The sequence below is a fragment of the Sciurus vulgaris genome (assembly GCF_902686455.1).
Source record: "Sciurus vulgaris genome assembly, chromosome: X".
Lineage (NCBI taxonomy): Eukaryota > Metazoa > Chordata > Mammalia > Rodentia > Sciuridae > Sciurus > Sciurus vulgaris.
In genome coordinates this window covers 114,993,979-115,001,527 of record NC_136471.1, presented here as the reverse complement: position 1 = coordinate 115,001,527, position 7,549 = coordinate 114,993,979, and positions in this window count along the sequence as shown.

Below are 7,549 nucleotides of genomic sequence, written 5' to 3'. Positions count from 1 at the left end.
GTAGATGTTACCTGCAGAGCAGTAATCTATGTATCCAAATGGTGCAGAGACAAGAATGCCAGATCCAACTAACGGATTCAGTGGTGACAGAAAGCACCAGAAAGGATGACTTGCACTTCTTCCAAGGACAAAGCCTATGCACTGTCCAAGCATACTTACAACATGTCACTAAGAAGCACAAAAGTATCCACCATGCCTGAGCACAGAGGCAAAAGAGAGGACAAGTGGGCAAGAGCAATAGGGCATGTCACATATAACCAGTGACTGTCTAACATTGAAATGTGGCCTGCCGCATTTCAAACTCTAAAGGTCACATAAAAGTAAAGGTAGACATTCAAAAAGAGAGAAGAGCCAAAATTTCCTTTATATAAATGAGAGGAGAAAGAGATCCTGACACCACTCCCAATAATATATTTTTAATAAAACATTCATTTGCCTACTTTTAAAACTAATGTGTCCAATTCTCTATTGGAGAGAGTAAAAATTTTATTAGATTATACCAGAATCTTTTTCACTGCAGTATTATAGCTGTATTTCTTACTGTTTCAGTCAGCTTTTTCAATGCTGCAACCAAAAGACCTGACAAGAACAATTTTACAGGAGGAAAAGTTTATTTGGGGGCTCATGTTTTAGAGGTCTCAGTCCATAGCAGGTTGGCTCAATTCCTTGGGGCTTGAGGTGAGGCAGAACATCATGGCAGCAGAGTGTGGTGGAAGAAAGTGGCTCAGGAAGCAGAGAGAGAGAGATCTCTGCTTAACAATGACAAAATGAATATCCCAAAGGCATGCCCTCGGGGACCCAACTCCTCCAGCCACACCCTATCTGCCTTCAGTTACCACTCAGTTAATCCCTATCAGAGAACTAATTCACTGATTGGGTGAAAGCTCTCATAGACCAATCATTTCACCTCTAAGATTTCTGGCACCATCTCACACATGAACTTTCTGTGGCACCACATAACTAAACCATAACACTCACATTATCATTAATGTCCACCTTGCACAATGTAATGGATTTATATCATATAAATATCTCTAATGAGATGCATTAAATCCTGCTTTCTCTGTTGAATGTCAGATTTATCAAATACACAATTAATTAGTGAAAAGTAAAATAATATGGTTTTTAAAACCATATTTTTATTTTTCCTAAATGGCACAATTTCTGTAACTCACTGAATTATGCAGCCAATAAAAAATTGTGATGTATATCAAAAGCTCAAATTTTCACGAACACTATTTTTTAAATATGAACGGATAAAAATTATTAGAGCTGGGGGCTGGCTTCAGCTTTTATGGCAGGTGGTATTCATTCTTTGGAGATATTGATACATTTTTGGCATAATTAAAGGAAAAAACAGTAATTATAATGTAATGACTGTTATTTTCTATCTATGAAGATGCTCATCTTTTTTAACATTGAGTTCCCTTTTTAATTTTTTTTTTTAGTTGTAGATGAAAACATTTCATTTATTTATTTTTTATGTGGTGCTAAGGATTGAACCCAGTGCCTCATATGTGCTAGGCCAGCACTCCACCACTGAGCCACAACCCCATCCCGAGACACTTGACTTTTTAACTTTAAAATGATTCACATCCTCTTGGGTCAGGGTAACCATTAGGCTTGCAGAGTACACTGGAAACAAAACATAAAGACAGGACTGTGCTAAATAGAGAAGTACTAGATAAAATAGCAACTTTAGCCAGATGGAAAGATGAGCAGCAATAAAGGACATGAGAACTAAGTCCCTTTAGTATTTAAAGTGTTCTTTCCTGTCTGTTGAGGCTACTCTTTTGAAAACATGAAGACAAATTGGTTACCTCCTGAACTCCTTTTAAGTCACTCACCATACACTCTACATAGTGCTTCTTTATTTTCAATCACATGATATCTATTTAATTAATTGTGAATCGTTAAAAGCCATGATTGCTGGTATTTGTTTTTAAATACATCATTAACCCTAACAAGGATTTGTGAAGTCGGAAGATGGTGATAGGATATTTGGTCGATGTGAGTGAATGATACATCAAATGCTGTGTTTTCTAATTTCTATTACACACATACAGCTAATTCAGTTTCCCACATTCTGGATGGAATTGGGAAGTATGTTATAGTGAATCTGAATACAAAATAACCTCCACTGTGCACAGTCAAATTAATCCCAACTGGATGGTGTAAATCAGCACTCACTGATAGAACCAGAAATATAGGCCAGCAGAAATCCAAGACTTCTGATTAAATATTTAAAATACTAAGAAATTGAAAATAAACACTAAAAATAAACATCAAAAGTATAAAAAAAAACAAATGCTAAAATATTAAAGGTTTGAAAACAAATATTAAAATACACTGAATTAGATAAGACACTTGTATAACTTTAAAGTTCAAGGTGCTAGGAGAGGTTTAAGTCCCACAAGCATCTACAATTCATCATATTCAAAATGAACCCAGAAATCATCTTTTCAAACTCCATTCTGTCCCTTCTATACTCCATGAGTTAGGATCAGCCACTGTAAACAGATGGTTAATATGGTGGCATTCCTTCTCTTTTCAATGGCATTTTCAGTTAGTCAATAGTGAATTCAATATATATCTTGCATTTACTCCTGTGTTGCCACTGCCATTAAGTTCAAAATAATACCATCATTTTTCTGCACAATTCTGATAGTCAGTTAGTTGGTCCTTTCACTTATTTTCAAGAAATCTTTACTTGGTGCCTCTCTGAACACTCTACCAAAGCTATAGTTAGATAAATTACAAACAGTACCTGCTTGGGCTGAGGGTCTAGCCAGATGGTAGAGTGTTTGCCCTGGATTTGATCCCCCATACTGAAAAAAAAAAAAGGACTTGCTTTACAGTAACTTACTCTTTTTTTAAAAAAATATATTTCTTGTTTATGTGGTGCTGAGAATCGAAACTAGTGCCTCACACCTGCTAGGCAAGCACTCTACCACTGAGCTACACCCCCAGCCCTAAAGCAACTAACTCTTGAATAGACGAAACAAGACACATAACAAAATATCATCAGCATTATAAATGTGCTTGTGAACACAATTCTTCTGCATAGAATGTGATATATTTTTCAAATTTATTTAGTTTCCAATCATATACTGTTGCTTCTTTCCAATTTGTTTCCCACACTGAGAACCATAATTATAAAATTCAAATCTGAGCAGGGAAGTCCACACCTAAATTATTTAAGTAGTTATGCATTATCTACAAGTTATATTCAACTTCTTCTCTATATGCTTTTAAAGCAAAGCAGCAGTTCTCAGAGTATGTTTGGAGACCCTTGCAGGGAGGTCTCCAAAACCTTTTTAGTGGGCCTCCAGGGTCAAAATAATTTTCATGATAACCCTAAAATGTTACTTGCTTTTTTAAAATCCTATTCTCTTACAGTCAAATTTTCCAGATACTGCATAATGTGAGATGTTGCAACAGATTGCATGAAGAAGCAAATAGGAGAATCCAGATGTCTTCTATTAAACCAGACAATAAAAAATATGCAAAATTGCAAAACAATGCCAGTCTCCTCATTAAATTTGTTTTGTTTAGGAAAAATAATTATCTTTTATAAAATGTATTGTTTATGTTGACATGTAATGGGTTAATTTTTTTAATTAATATCTAAATATTCCTTAGTTTAAATTTCTGATATGGCAAAAATCAACAGATAAAATTCAAATAAGATATTATTTAGGATTTTCAATAATTTTTAAGAGTGTTAAGGGGTCTGAGACCAAAAAGTTTAAGAACTGCTGCAATAAAGTATGGCATGTTATGAAAATACTTTAGCTCATACTGCTTACACTTAACTTTGTACTCCAATCATATGGAGACTTTCCATCATCTACAATGTGTCACGCTCTCTCCTCCCTCTTGTCCCACAAATTATGTGATAACCTTCATTTGTTTCTCACCTTGCTGACTCCCACACAGAAGAGGGACTGAAGCAGAACATGGATGAGTTAGAGGAGCATGGGCAAGCATACTCAGGGGCCCACAAAGAAATTCATGTTAGGTGGCTGTGGGGTACTCTGTTACTGTTGCTTCAATGTTATATTCAAATATATTTCCTGGAAACCAATCTACAGAAACCAATCTATAGACTACCAATCTACCTTCCTCTGTGCCAAATATTTTGTCTCCCCTCCTATTACAAGTCATCCACCTGTTCGGTGAATCCTATCCTCCCTCACCTATTTTAAACTTTCCTCACAAAACTTCCACCATCTCCAATGCAGTAGTTTTACCACTCATGACAAAATAACTATAATTAGCATAAAATGTCCTGTGATAATCAATTTCCCATTTTCTTCTTTTTGCAGCAAAACTCCTTCTAAGAGTTTCATCTCACGCCAGTCAGAATGGCAATCACCAAGAACACAAGTAAAAGTAAATGTTGCCAAGGATGTGGGAAAAAATGTACACTCACACTCATACATTGCAAACTGCAAACTGGTGCAACTACTCTGGAAAGTGGTATGGAGATTCCTCAGAAAACTTGGAATGGAACCCCATTTGACCCAATTATCCCACTCCTCAGTATATATCCAAAGGATTTAAATCAACATGTTACAGTGACACAGTCTCATCACTGTTTAGAGCAGCTCAGTTCACAATAATAGCTAAGCTATGGAGCCAACCTAGGTGCCCTTCAACAGATGAATAGATAAAGAAAATGTGGTTTATATACACAATGGAGTATTACTCGGTCATAAAGAAGAGTGACTTTATGACTTTATTACATTTGCCAGTAAATGGATAGATCTCCAGATCAAGCTAAGGGAAGTAAGCCAGTCCCAAAAAGCCAAAGTTCAAATGTTTTCTCTGATATGTGGAAGCTAATACACAATAATGGGTGCGGGCAGCATGAAAAAAAAAAGAAGAGACGAAAGATCAGTGGAGTACACAAAGGGGAATGAAGGACAAGGAGGGAGGATGGGATAAGGAAAGACATTGGAATGAATGTGACATAACTTTCCTATGTACATTTTTGAAAATACCACAGTGAATCTCAAAATCATGTACATCTACAAGAAATTAATTTAAAAAATAACTATGGGTAAATGGCAGAAATATCAGTAGAGTAGAGGAAAGAGAGAGGAAGGTAGGGAAAGGGAGGGGTAGGGGGAGGTACTAGGGACTGAATTAAACAAAATACATGCCATGCTTTAATAATTATGTCAAAATGGATTCTACTGTCATATATAACTAAAAAGAACCAAGAAGAGTTGTCTCTACTCACTGTTTTCACTTCTTCCCTTTCTTTTCTCTCTCCAAACTTCCCCAGCCAAGTATTTGTTCTCATAAGTCCTACAAAAGAGTTCGAACGAGTCAATGATTACCTCACTGTTACCAAAAGAAAAAAAAAAAAAAAAAAGTCACTTCTCAAGTCTTACCTCAATTTATCAGCTATATTTTGTACAGTTGATAAGTTCCTCCTTTTTGAAGTAGTTTTGACATATGCATCATAGTCTTGTGTTTTCTTCCGCACACCTGGCCACTCCTTCTGTTCCTAATGGGTTATTTTCTCCTTTTATTCTTAAAATAAATATTGGAGTTTCTAGTGTCCAGTTCAAGATCTTGGTTCTTTTCATTTATATTCACTTGCTAGGTGATCTCTTTTATTACTAGTGGCTAATGACTGCCAAATTTATATCCATATTTACTATTATCTTTCCTATAAACTCCAGGTATATGTAGTCAATTGCTAAATCGATGCTTCTACTTTCTCAATGTTTAGTGGATATTTTTATGCTTGATACAAATAAAATAGAACTCTTGATTCCCCATCTCCATCTCTCCACAATGCCCTATCTTATATTTCTGATAAGTACTTTCTTTTGGCCATACATTTAGGGTTAGGGGTATAATGCCTTTCTGTTTACAATAGCATGTAAGTCCAAATCTTACCCTTATGAATTCCCTACAGTCTGCTCTCACCTTTGTGGAAGTCGATTTGTTGAACTGCTTCAAATTACCCAATTGGTTTGTGTTTCTTGTGTGTAGCCTGACTAATTCACCTCAGACTCATATTTAACCCATCAGCAAATGCTATTGTTTCCACTTTCAAAATATATTCCAAACCTAACTAATTTTCACCACCTGCACCATTCCAACCCAAATTTAAACTTTCTCATTTGAGTTTAGAGCAACAGTTTAGTACTCCTGCTCCCTCTTTCCACTCCATGCTATTCTCCAAAGAGCAACCACTGCCATCCTTTTAAAACATAAGGCACATAATGCATTCCCCTGTTCACAAGCATCCAAAGGTTTCCTAGCACACTTAGAACAAAATAAATTCCAAAGTCCTACAATAACTAACAAGACTCTGTTTAGTTGCCTGTGGCTTTTTCTAATCCCATTGTCTGCCAGTCTATATAATGCTTACTTAGAATGCTTCACAGCAGCCTCTTTGTTCTATCAACACTCATATTATACTACTATTTCAGAAAATTTGCACTCAATGCCACTTTACAGGGAATGCTCTTATTTTAGATATTTGATGATCCATTTCTCTTTTAATTCAGCCCACTACAGAGCAGACTTTCTCTAAATGTACTACCTAAAATAACAACCCATATTCAATATCCACCTATTTGTCTCCATAGTATTGTAACTGCTTAATCTAGTCTGTGTATTAACTTGTCCATTATCACTTCTCTCCACTATGTTACATATTCCGAGAGTGATGGGGTGATGCTTTTACTCATCACTGTATTATCAATATTTAGAAAGTATATAATACCTGTGTTAATGAAAAAATTTACTTTTTAAAACTACTGTACAATATATCATACATGTAAACGAGTACATAAATTTATATGCTTAGCAACAGACAATAAAAATAACAATACGTCATAGGAAGGTATAGATAGTACCAAAAATTTTTGAAGCTCCTCTTCTAGGTTTCAAACTTTTCCTCCCCTATAAGATAAGGCTTATCCTAAATTGTGAGTCAATTATTTTCTTGCCTGTTAAAATAGTTTTATTGCATATGAAAACTATACAGACTTAAATAAAAATCAAATTATGGACTGTCCTTCTGTCATTTGTGTTATCATTCATTGTGTTTTTAAGATTCATCCATGTTGATGTATTCAAATTTAATACAATCATTCTCACTTCTGCACATTATTCATTATAGGAATATATGCTAATTTATTTATCCACATTACTCATGATGGACTTTCATGTGGTTTTCAGGCTACTGTGCTGTTCTTTACAAGTTGCTATGAATATTCTTTCATGTATCTTTCCATTAATATTAGCCTTGAAGCCATCTTTTCTCTTTACAAGACTTTACACTTACATATTTAATCAATTTTGCATTTATCTTGCAATTACTTTAAGGAAAATCTTACTTTCCTCATTCTGACATTCTTAGTCAGCAGTTTACTATAGGTCTTAGAAAATGTACTCACATCACATTCGATAATTCAGAGAAGCTCTGAAGTCAATGCAGCAATGTCAATTAGCCATCTCCACAAAGCTGTTTTCCTAAAGGGCCCCCAAAAAGCCTTCAAGACATTTAGAGAGATATAGA